This window comes from Hibiscus syriacus, unplaced genomic scaffold (assembly GCF_006381635.1).
Source record: "Hibiscus syriacus cultivar Baekdansim isolate YM2019G1 unplaced genomic scaffold, ASM638163v2 tig00010573_pilon, whole genome shotgun sequence".
Classification (NCBI taxonomy): domain Eukaryota; kingdom Viridiplantae; phylum Streptophyta; class Magnoliopsida; order Malvales; family Malvaceae; genus Hibiscus; species Hibiscus syriacus.
This window is the reverse complement of record NW_024062225.1, coordinates 3,617-15,501: the sequence shown is the minus strand read 5'-3', so window position 1 is coordinate 15,501 and position 11,885 is coordinate 3,617. Positions and strand designations below refer to the sequence as shown.

The 11,885-nt window shown below is 34.8% G+C and overlaps 1 pseudogene; it reads left to right on the top strand.

Moving 5' to 3' along the window:
- Positions 1-7,498: 7,498 nt before the first annotated feature.
- LOC120204288 lies at positions 7,499-11,636 on the top strand (annotated as a pseudogene).
- Positions 11,637-11,885: the final 249 nt, after the last annotated feature.

Sequence of the window (11,885 nt, the reverse complement as noted above, 5' to 3'; positions counted from 1 at the left end):
CATGAGTAGGATCATGGCATTCATAATCGCATGATGGCTTAAATATCTACAGGTTTCCCAGGGATAGTTGAAGATTGAAGATATGAAAGCATCGAGATGAAGATAACTGGTTTGACATTTGAAGCAAATCATCTATAAGCCTTCACAAAAGAGTAGTGAAGCAAATTCGTTTGTTGAAGATTGAGTCCTATACTCTCTGAATGAATAGAGAGCGGACAAGTTCGTTGAAGATTGAGTCCTATACTCTCTGAATGAATAGGGAGCGGACAAGTTTGTTGAAGATTGAGTCCTATACTCTCTGAATGAATAGGGAGCGGACAAGTTCGTTGAAGATGAGTCCTATACTCTGAATGAATAGGGAGCGGACAAGTTTGTTGAAGATTGAGTCCTATACTCTCTGAATGAATAGGGAGCGGACAAGTTCGTTGAAGATTGAGTCCTATACTCTCTGAAGGAATAGGGAGCGGACAAGTTCGTTGAAGATTGAGTCCTATACTCTCTGAATGAATAGAGAGCGGACAAGTTCGTTGAGGATTGAGTCCTATACTCTCTGAATGAATAGGGAGCGGACAAGTTCGTTGAAGATTGAGTCCTATACTCTCTGAATGAATAGGGAGCGGACAAGTTCGTTGAAGATTGAGTCCTATACTCTCTGAAGGAATAAGGAGCGGACAAGTTTGTTAAAGATTGAGTCCTATACTCTCTGAAGGAATAGGGAGCGGACCTGTTTATTGAAGATTTTTCGAGTTCTATACTCTCTGAAGGAATAGAGAGCGGACTCGTTTTATTGAAGATTTTTCGAGTTCTATACTCTCTGAAGGAATAGAGAGCGGACTCGTTTTATTGAAGATTGTTCAAGTCTTATACTCTCTGAATGAATAGAGAGCAGACACATTTTATGAAGATTGCTCGAGTCTTATACTTCCTGAAGGAATAGGGAGCAGGCTCGTCATTTGAAGATGTTTCAAGTCTCATTTATCCTGACGTAACATTCTCAGGACCAGACAAATTCGGTCATCTTTTGGTCTTTGCTCTATTCTCGTTACACGACAATGAACAAAGAGGGGCAGCTGTAGATGCTTAATTTGTCTGGGTAGTTAGGAAACCAGAAAAATTAGAGGGAACGGTTTGTAGAGAGTGGGGGTATGGTGAGTTATCAAAAAACTGTAAATGGGGGATGGTCAGTTTTTTTTAGATATAACCATTCATCAACACAAGAAAAAGGGGGGGACAATAGACAATAGGGAAACCAGAGACAAAAAAAAACGGAACGAAAAACATAGAAGAGCAAAAAAAAAACAGTGTGTAAGATATTTTTCTTAGCCACATTCAAAGATCAATTGGTAACAAAGGATTCGGTTTACTCTTCTGAAAAGCAGTAGAATCAATACAAGCAGGTTATCTTCTTTATGCTTTATAAATATTGAGCATGCATATTTATCGTTTTTATTCGAAGCAAATAGCAATATTAAGTTACTCTCGATTTACCTGTTATGCTTCGGGTCTAGATTGAAATTTGTTTTAGGAAAAGTTCGATGGTAGTAGTTTCATCGCACATCAGTGTTGGTAGAGCGTCGTAAGGGCACCAGGGATTAAGAAAAATAGAAAGCAAGGAAGGCTTCTCCTCCATCTTTTTTCCCCCTGGAAAATTCATAGCAAAGAGATACACAACAAAAACTTCTCAAAATGCTTTCTTTCTTTTGCATTTCAAACAACATATATTTCTTTATTTCGAAACCGGAATAAAATGGAAAAAGAGACAACCCATGTAATATTCTCATCATTTTCAGAACAAAAAAGAATTGCAACGTTTTTTTCTTTGCAACCATCTCTTTGATTTGAACCAAAATATAGGAAAAGATGAGAGTAGTTTACCTTTTGTTAGTAATTTCGCTAACAGGGTCTTGTTGTTGGGGCTAGGAAATTGCAGTCGATCCTTTTTAGGGGTAGAAGTTCTTGCATGTTGGCCTTGGTTTCATTCTTGGTTGAAGCAGAGAAGAGAAAGGTTAGGAGAGTAGAACAAGGCGTTTTATGTTGATTAAGGTGTTGTTTGGTCTCTTTAGCCATCGCGGTGGCCAATCGATGTTCATGGTGGCGCAAGTGGAGGCCTTTAGGGCTCTGATCGGAGAAGAAGAGGAGGGTGAGGAGAGTAGAGTGAACGGCTGAGTAACTTAGGTCAAGTTTAGGTTTTAATTAGGTGTATATTAGGCGTTTGGTTAAACTAATGTGTAGTCACTGAAATTTTCGGGTAAAATTATCTTTTGGTCATTATAGGTCTAATGTATTTTCAATTTAGTCACTTGTGGGGCTGTTTTAAGTTCGGGGTTCCTTTTGTCCAAATATTATTTTTCAGTTTAGTTTCCTGTTTATTATTTGGTATATTTTGCTCACGCTCCTCCTATTTAGTTATTTTACGTTTTAATCCCCTGTTTGTTAGAAGACAAATTTTAACCTTTGTGCCTGAAATGTTATATTTTTGTATCATAACTCAATGTTTGTACAGTTTGTTACTTTAGTATCATATTTACATTCCCATTTTAATTTGGTCACATGACTTTAAGTTCTTTTAAATTTTTTATCATTTTTACAATTGTATGTTGTTACGTTATTTAGGTTTCAACCTTAAATTAGTTTTCTTTACGTTTTAATTCGCTTAAGTTTTTTTATGCCTATGTATGTATAGTTAATTAAGGTTCGTTTCGAATGTATGCTTATATGGCTGAATGATGATGATATGTATGCATGTACACATAGGTTGTTCATTAATTAGATAATCATTTTATGTATATATTAATTTTTGTATGATACCCTCACGTGTAACTTGACCATATGACATAATTGGATTAAGGGTAATATACCTTTAATTTAAAATTGTTGAAGTGGGCAGTCATAACTGATTTGAGGTCCGCCTTTAATGATTTTAAATTAAAAGTGTATCCCGAAAGTGAAACAAAAAAAATGATTCGTCACCTAAAATTTGGGAACGAGAGAAAAAGAAATGTTCGTTTATTTAAATATATCGAGAAAAGGTTGTTATATCTTTAAGATCTGGTCTCGATATTTGTAAATAATCGAACATTCTTTATCTTTCTAAAATGACTTGGTAATTTTAATTTAATTTGTTTAAGTGTTTTGAATGTTTTAAATTTACATTTTGTTTTATGGATCAAAAATTAAAATAAATTCGAATTGTAAAGTTCATTGCAAAGACGTTAATTAATCGACTAGGTACCGATTTGGGCGTTGTGGGGGTGCTAATCCTTCCCCACACGTAACTGACTCCCGAACTCGGATTTTGGTAACGCAGACCTCAATTTGTTGTTTTAATTAAAATTAATTTTTATTTAAAATGACAAAGCATTTTTGGGTGCCCAATCACACCCTAATCAAAGATTGGTGGCGACTCCTTGAACTGTATTTTTCGATCGTAAAGGAAATCTAAAAATTTTTGAAACGAGAGGTATTTTAAATCGCATTTGTTTTTAAATCAAAAACGAGGTAAATTAAAAATTAATGTGGTTTTTAAAATATCACCTTTTCACTTTTAAGGAAAAAATCGTTTCGACATATGATGTAAGATTACTCAAAAGAAATGTCATGGAAGAATTTGTGGCAACATTATCACTAGTAACTTGTGATAAGACGAGAAATGAAACCATTGAAATAATTGAAGGAAATCACAAAGGAGAATATGCAATGATTTATGATTACTTACATGAGTTGAGGAGCACAAATCCTGGAACAACTATAATTTGTTATCTTGATTGTAGATTATTTCAGAGAATGTATGTTTATCTACAAAGTTACAAAGATGGTTTTAAAATAAGTTGTAGGAGGATAATAAACTTTGACAGTTGTATTTTGAAGGGATATTTTCATGATTTTCACTGACAACAGTAGGTATTGATGTAAACGTTGTTATATACCCCATAGCATATATTGTAGTGGAGAGTGAAAATTATGCATATTAATTTTGGTTTTCGGACATACTCAAAAATGACTTTGAGATTAACAATTCTTTTAACATCTCTTTTATGTATGGTAAACAAAAGGTAATCCCATTGAACTTGCATTATTTTGTTTATTATTTTTTTATAACTAATTATATTTTTTCTATAATATAGGGACTTGTAAATGCTATCTAAGAAATCTTTGCTAATGTAGAGGTAAGAGAATGTGTGAGACACATGTATAATAATTTTAAGATTATTCATAACGAGAAAATTCTTAAAGATGTTGTATGAAAGGTTGTCCGAGTAACATATTTACGAGAGTATAAAGATGCAGTGAATCAATTGAAGGTTTTGTCTGCTGATGCCTATAATTGGGGAATGATTCAGTCTAATGGTCTAAATCATACTTCTCCACAGAAAGCAATATGATATGCTCCTTAATAACTTCTCTGAATCTTTCAACATGATAAAATTGATAAGTATATTTTTGTAATTTTAATTTATTTAGTTAATAAGTAATTTGATTTTATCTTTTCTTTCGTAGGCAATATTAGAGGTTACATATTAATCTATTTAAACTATGATGGAGATCATTCGAACAAAATTTATTACAAAAAATTGTCACCGAAAGGAAAGAAGTTGCAAAATTTCTAGGGCCTCTGTGTCCTAAAATTTAAAAAAAGTTGGACATCACCATCGAACAAACATGTAGGTATTTGATTTAAAAACTGTTGTGACTTCTTTCATTCAAATGTTTTGTATTGTATACAAATGATGACCTATACATGCAGGTGAACTTAGATATCAAGTTCAAGCTGATTCGGTAATCAACATATTATGGATTGAGTTGATATTCATGCTCATGTAGAAAATGAAACCTTACTGCATCCTTGTGTCGATTCAATATTTGTCTTTCTACTGAATAATGAAATGCCATAAAGTTATGTTAATGAATGCTGCAACAAGAGCACCCAACTAGCTATATACTCTAACATAATTACCTTGTGAAGTATTGCCCTTTTATTTTCAAATTGTGTTTTTGTTTTATAATTGGTATTTTTATTTTTAAATAGGTCCTCACCAGTGAACAAAAGTAACTGACATGGACCTAATATTACCACATGTTTTAAGGAGGCCACCAGGAAGATAGACTAAAAAGAGAAGAAATATAACCAATGAAGCTATTAATCCCAACAAGCTGATTAAGAGAGGGCAGCATGTAAATTGCACCAAATATGGTAAGCACGAGCATAACCGAAGGACTTGTAGAGGAGAAGTGCGTGCAAACTAGTCTATAAGAAAACCTACAACCACTGTTAAATGGATGCCAAATGTGGTAAGCACAAACTAACAATAAAATCAGCCTCTATCATCTTACCAACATCAACCTCAAAGGTAAAAAACACCGCCGAGGAGACATCATTTTCCTCCACAAACTACTGTTAGAAAGATGTCAAATGTGACTCTCAGTCAACAATCAAATGTCTCCAACCCTTCACTTACAACTCAAGAATCAATCAATCTTCCAAATCAAGGATCACAAGCTTCAACTAGGGATTGAAGTTGCACAAGGAGATGAATTTATTTGGTGAATGACTTCAATATATGATTTCTTTGTGAACCACCTCTATTCTAATTGTAATTTCCTTTATATAGGCTTTACCTTTTGTGATTATATTTAGTTAATTTTGGGCAGATTTTAGGTCATTATTTTGTAGTTGTTTTTATCATTTATCAGCTTGAAACATGTTTCTTACTTTAATGCAAACCTTCAGTCATTATTTTGTAATAAATTTGTAAGGTCCATTTAGCAACTTACAAACTGTAGATTGTTTACAAATTTGACTATTGCTTAAATTTGATCCAACAAAAAATTATTCACATTTAATAAAGAAGATACATTACATAATAAATAACTTTTATTGTACAAAAAACTTCCATTACATTACATAAAAAAAACAATTTGCTTGAATCCTAACTTAACTACCACAACTTAAACCTTAAATAAACTAGCATCCCCACCGCCACCACACCATCATATTGTTCAAACAACCCTAAACGCCAACCATTACTTTATAACACAGATAATCGTCACACACAAAACCAACACAGATAATTAAAAAAATTGTTCTAACATTCTTGTCCTCTCGTTTTTCTTAAGTTTCTTCAAGAATTCAACAATAAACACTCTTGAACGAGAGGTGACAGAAACATTATACCAAGAAAAAAATCGACAAAAATTTGCTTCTAGTCCTATAACTTTTACACCCAAAGAACCTCCTACACGGGTTCTCATCAGTCCAAGAAGTTACAATTTCAGTTCGTTCTCCACAACGACAAATGGGTATTGTACTACTTCCTTCCCCAATATTCTTCATCATTGTCATTTTCTAAAAGGTGATTTCAACAGTTGATAGGGATTTCAAAGGGTTTCAAAATAGGTTTCTAGGGATTTCAAGGTAAGGGATAGTTAAATAGAAAACTTGTAGGCTAATTGATTGTTTGGCACATTTTTTCTCTTTTAATTTTTTTAAAATATTCCACGTATTATCTATATGGATATTATGTAATTTAACTTTTATTTATTTACATTATCATGTCAGATAATCGTTAATAATTTAACGGTCGTTAATGTTAAATGATCACGTCTTAGTTAAAATGAACCAAAAGTGACCACATATTAACTTTTTGGAAACAAGTGACCATACATTTATAAAAATGAAATAAAAGTGACCACCTCTATAATTTACCCTACTATATAATCATATGATTTTCTTAAATCGTTAAATTTTTAAAAATTATGAAACATTCATTTTTTATTAATTTGAGGTAAATATAAGACAATATATGTTTGAATACAACTTCTCAACCATTTAACAATGAATATTCACCCTCTTGACATTCATGGTGTTCGAACCCAATTCCTCAAAGAATAACAATTCATTTATCACTAAAATCACTTGATTCATACTATAAAATAGTCGTTAAATTTATTGAACTATCATAAAATGACATGTGTTATAATAAAAATAAAGTTTAATAAATTTAGTGATAATTTTGTAAAACTTAATAAGATTTAATGAACATTCTGAGACGTTACAATGATCATTTTTTAGTCACTTCAAAAATATACATAGCATACGGAGTAACTATTCAAACCTCAATTTTTTAGAAATATATATATATATATATATTTAATATCAAAATTGCTTAATAAATTTTAGTTCAGTACGTTGATCAGTCACCAACCAATCCCATTCTCACAAAACACTGTGGGCAAGATTTATTATTCCTTTTAAGAAAACACGTGATTGGACTGTCGCCCCAAAACAGTCACAGGCTCACAACAAGTAGCTCTGGAATCTAAAGCCAACCGACGACGTTTCAAGATAGTGGCAATTTCGATATTAACGAAACTACTTACGTCCATTATCGTCAAGTAACTCTCTGGTTTTGCGCTTTTAACCCACACCATCGAAACCGCCCTTTTTAACTTTCTCCTGTCACCTTCCCTTTATATATATTTTTTTAAAGAATATACTCTCTTTTTCTTATAGGGTTAGGGTTTGTAATCGAAGGAAATGTCACAGAAAGTTTCAGGAATTTTCTTTCAGGTCAACTGAAGCCTAGATTTTTTGATTTTTCCGGTAAAATTCTCTCGTCCTGATGCTTTTTTTTTGTTATTTACTTTGTACCTTAGAACTTGATTTGTTTTGATTGATTTTCTCATCCCCTTTTTCAATATAACCGGATACCGGAAAACTTGAAGTAGTTCCTTACAGATTTGATTTGCAGCTCGGTTTTGTGGTGCTTTGATTGAGCTTGTTGTTGTTTTATTGACTTGCAGTTATGATGAAATGCGTGTATTTGGAAAAAAGGTGTCTGATTCTTTGAGTGTTGCAAAGTTGTTTCTTGGAATTTCTTCAAGTAATTTTGAGAATTTCAGTTATTCCTTACAGATTTGATTTGCAGCTCGGTTTTGTGGTGCTTCGTGTGTTCCATTGCTTGGCTTTTCATTTGTTTTTCTCTACTATTTTATTCTTCTAATTTTTTGTTTTCCTAATCAAGGGGTTTCGTTTGGCTGGTGGTTTGGTTTGATCGAATAAGATAGAAAAACATCTTTTTTTACTGTTGTAATAATGAAATTGTTGTTCTGATTATGTGCTCCTGACTTTACTATGAGTTGTTTTCTCCCCTTCCATGTAGGTATGAGAAGGGAAAAGGGTTTTGCTTGAGATTTGTTACTTAATACTGGGATTCTCCATTTTCACTTTCTCTTGTAGGTATAATTATGTTATCAATGGCATTTGTGGTGTACTGAATTTCAAATTTTAAATTCTCTGCTAAATCCGCAAGGCATGTCCACTTCTTGAACTATTAGAAGCTATGTATCAGGAAGGAGACCCTGAGCTTGTTAATGATCAGGAAATGTACTACCCTACAGCTACCAACTATGGATATTATTGTACAGGTAATATAAATGCTTCAATTTTATTGTACATGGTGATGCGATTACTTTTAAAATCTCAAGTACACTGTTGGTTGCAATTGGATAGGTTTTGAATCACCAGTTGATTGGGAGGACCCCCAGAATATTTTAGTTGCGGATGGTCCAGAAGTCCAATATGCGGTGGGCAAACTAATATTTTTAACTCTTTAATTGATACATTTCTGTAGTCGGACTTAGATGTGCATCCAATATGAGTTGTTTCTTAGTGATTTATTGTTTCAAATTTGCTTAAGGCCTACTGTCTCATTTTCAGGATGCCCAAACTGAACCTTTGCCTTATGTATATTATACACCTAGCTATGGATATGCTCAGTCTCCATACAACCCATACAATCCTTACATACCTGGTGCTGTGATTGGTGACGGCCCATTCCTAGGAGCACAACAATATTACGCTATTCCCCCTTGTCAAAACCCTGTATCTCCAACTGCTTATGTTCCTTTTCATTCAACCCGATGGCATTCCAAATTTTTCAACAGACTCTTTGTTAGATATAGACCTGATGGAAGAGGATCAGAATATAACCTTGCTTCAGCATCTGCAGCCCTTTCCAGAAAACCTGCTCCAAATCAGGGAGATACCTTGAGCAGGGTGACAGATGGACAAAGTAAGCACTATGCAATCCACGGAAGTATTCCTGATAGTTCTGGGTCAGCTTCAGCATGGGATCATCAGGTATACATGCATAGTTTAAATTTTACATTTATATTGAATTGGATTTTCTTAAATTTTGATGTAAATGCTATGACATTTCATTGGGTGCCCTATTTGAAGGTTCTTGTGCTAATTATCTTTGCAGGTTAGAGTTGCTTCTGGTTCTGTTCAGCCCATTGGCAACATATCTGGTGGGAAACTTCCATCTTACCCTAATCAATTAAAAATGGACCTACCAGTTGGTAATGCTATTTCTGAATATGGGATAAGTGCACCTGGACGTGGTGCTCTGGATAAACTTCGACCAAAGATCCATGTTGGCATGTGTTTCAATGATGCAAATGGCTTCCCAGATAAATGGGCTGAACAGAATCGTGGTCCTAGAACCAACAGATCAAAAAACCAACTTGTGGTTAAAGCGTACACAAGTAAAGCAGGAAATTGTGACCCCAAAAGAAGCATCATTATCTATACTGACCAATATAACAGGGATGATTTCCTGTTGACAATGTTGATGCCATGTTTTTTGTAATAAAATCATATAGCGAGGACGATGTACACAAGCATTAAATACAATGTTTGGTCCTCTACACCCCATGGGAACAAGAAACTGGAGAATGCTTTTGAAGATGCACAGAAAATAGCTGCTGGAGACCTAGCAGCTGCCCAATCTTCCTCTTCTTTTCTGTGAGTTCTGTACCTGTTAGCTATTAGGGAACTTGTGTCAATTTTAACCCATTTTAGATTTTGTTAACCGGAAGTAGTTTCTGTAATTTATATGGTACTTTGTCCTTGCAGGTTAATGCCAGTGGACAATTCTGGGGTAGCGGAGATGATTGGTCCAGTTGACTTCCAGAAGGATATTGATTTTGGCAGCAAGATAAGTGGAGCGGAGCTTCCCTGTCAAGTGGCACATCATTAAAGATGTTCCAAACAGCCATTTTAGACATCATATTAGGGAACAATGAAAACAAGCCTGTACTAATAGCAGGGATACACAAGAGGTATGTTCAGAGCTTTAGTTTCTCTAATCAAAGGCAAACAAATTCTCTTGAAAACTTCAGTTCTATGACCCAACATTCCTATGTGAGCTTGTGAAGTTTGAATTGTTTATTCCAGGATTATGATCTTGATGATATCAGTTATTTTGTTTCTTATAAAATGTTATGTCAATGCCAGATAATGTACGATCAGGTATGGAGATGTTGAAAATATTAAAAAATCATGTGATGAAGACCTCTCTCTTGACGACTTTATGTACTACGAAAATAGGCAGAGAATCTACAGGAAGAGAGAGCCATGCAGCTAATTAAAAGTTTGGAGAGGCCAGTCCTACCACCTGTGATTGCATTCAATCCTGCCAATAAGCTAAACCACGTTGAGCTACTTCTAAATGAAAATGAGAGAAGTATCAAGCAAAGGGATCCTGAAGCTAAAGATGTTGCATCTAGTCATCAGGTTCCTTCGGATTTGATGCGACTAATGCAGATCAACGAATGGAGTTTAGATCGTATTGTGGCTGAAGCTAAGGATGATGCATCTAATTTAAAGATTAGCTCCCTCAGCATAAAGTCAAAGCAGGATAAGTCTAATTCTCTGCAAACGCTGCTACGGAAACTGATGCTATGATGTAGGATCAGTGTCGGTAAAAGTCAATAGATTTACTGAATCACCTGGTGTTCTAACTGTTGGTACTATTCCTCTGAATCCAAAGACCTACAGCTTGATGAAGGGTGTATTTCTGCTAAAAAGGGTACGTGATCGTGCTGATGCAGTGTCGACTGTTGGATCGTATTCTCGGCTGGAACATACTGAAACCTGGTGTAGTGATGGTGGCGGTGTTGACTGTGTAAACCTCTTGAGTGTATCATCATTGTTCATTGTTACAAGCTGGTTAATCTATAAATAACATGTAGAGGTCAGCTTTTGCATGCTGCTCTGGTTCTTTTATCCTCTTGATTGCCCAAGCTGGCTTCAAATCCATCAATACTCAAATACAGTGTTTGGGGAGGAAGTGAATGCCTTTGTCTCTGAATAAATTGATATTTTAATTTTGCATTTCAATTATTGATACAAAGAAAATCCTCTTTGCTTTTAGAAAAAGATAGAGATACACTGAATTGTTTCCTTTAGACTCTTTTTTGCTTTGTCATTTGTATTGATAAAGTCCATTTGTATTTACTTATCCTGTTCAATAAAGTTGAAGCTCTGCTTTTGGTCCTTCTATTATGCTCATCTTTGTATTTTAAATTTTCTTTATAATTTAAGGTCGATTGGCACAGTTTGAAGCCAGTGAGACTTTGAGTGCAATGCCGCATGCTGTTTGTCATGGTTCCATAGCCGTTGGTTGCCGGGGGATCATGGGTTCATGGACTCCACGTGTCCCGATGGCAAGGAATCCACTTCCATGGCTGCGTCTTCTACTACAACTCTGAACACCCTGAACATGAAAGAAGAGACGGATATGGCTTTGGTTCATTTCGTCGATCTCGGAGTTGCTGCACTTCTGTTCCGATGACTCCAATTATGCGTAGTACGTGGCTGGTAAATCATGACCACACGGGTGCTTGTTTGTCTGGTGCGAGATGTTCTTTAATGGCGTATGATATGGTCGAGAACACATGGCTTATCGTCAGGTTGTTATCGGAGTTTCCAGTAGGTGCGTCGGATTGTTCTAATCTGTATGCCATTCGGCCTGATCAATTGTGTTTAGCTTTGTACGGTTTGTCTGATAAGATTTAAAATATTCAAGTCATGCGTTACAATT